We start from the raw sequence: 1,180 nt of genomic DNA, 5'->3' as shown, positions 1-1,180 counted from the left end.
GGAAACCACTCAAGCCTTTTATACGGCTAGCAAGCCAATCACTAGCTGCCACGTGTGAATAATTTAGAACTGGCCAATAATGGGACTCGAATTAGCATACAAATGGCGGGAACTCTTTGCAACGAGCATTTCTGTGCTGCAACAAAGAAATGCACCCTGCAAAGAAAGCTTCAAATTGGCGGGAAATTCTCCCTTGCACCGGGGTTCTCTTTTGCAGCAGAAAACTCCACCGTGCAAAGAAGCTGTAATTTAGCGGGGACAATTTAGCAGTGCCAAAGCACACAAAACAAAAATCACACCCTTTGGGTTGTGACAGGCTGCTTTCAGGAATTTGAACGAATCTCCTAGAGGCAAGGCTTTTTTGTGATGCCTGTTATTGGACTGACCGAAAAAGCCTGGAGTGGTGTTGTACTCTCCCTCCTATAGAGTCAATCAAAGCAAAGAATGATAAAAAATGAGTGTTGGACGGCACCTCAGGAGTTGTCCTCATCCAACGCCCTGCCCAAAGCAGGCGCACCCCAAGCATATTATCTCCGTACCAGTTTTGTCTAGCTGCATCTCAAAAACCGTGAAAGATGATGACTTCACAACCAATCACAGGTATCACCAAAAAGGCTCGCCAGTATCAGGACCACATATTGGGTCCATAGTTGGCAGTCTGAAGGATGGTGAGCCTGTCTAGCTTGTGGGAGTCAGGTACAGCTATTTTGGCCGGGGGTGGGGTGGGGATGAGGGGGAACTGAGTGCTGGTAGGCAAGGGATAGCACCTGGGGACTAGTGGGCAGCACAGACAGCAACTGAGAGGTAACATGCCCAGCTGACATTGGGGAAGGTTGGCAGCAATTCACATGGATGGGTGCAGGTTGGGGGGCAGCATGTAGAGAATGCCAGGCATGTCTTGTGGGTGGGTAGGTCAGACAAGTGGGAGAGAGTTGGGGGTGGCTGATATGATTGCAGATCAGGCACAAAATTCATTTTCTGGTTGGGGGTTTAAGGGGTGCTTGTTATGTTGGCAAGTAGAAGCTAAGGCACTGTAGTTAAGGCTCCTGTTTTGCCTTACAGAGCAGCAGATCATGTGCCTGAGTGTGGAACCATAAGCCAGGCTTAGGGGCTGGTTGTGGGGCCACAGAAGGAAGCCATGTCTCAAGAACTGGAAGTGGGGCCTGGAGAGGCTGAAACT

This window comes from Alligator sinensis, unplaced genomic scaffold, assembly GCF_000455745.1.
Source record: "Alligator sinensis unplaced genomic scaffold, ASM45574v1 scaffold893_1, whole genome shotgun sequence".
Taxonomy (NCBI): domain Eukaryota; kingdom Metazoa; phylum Chordata; order Crocodylia; family Alligatoridae; genus Alligator; species Alligator sinensis.
The sequence above is the reverse complement of the archived record's forward strand: the minus strand, read 5'-3'. Positions refer to the sequence as shown.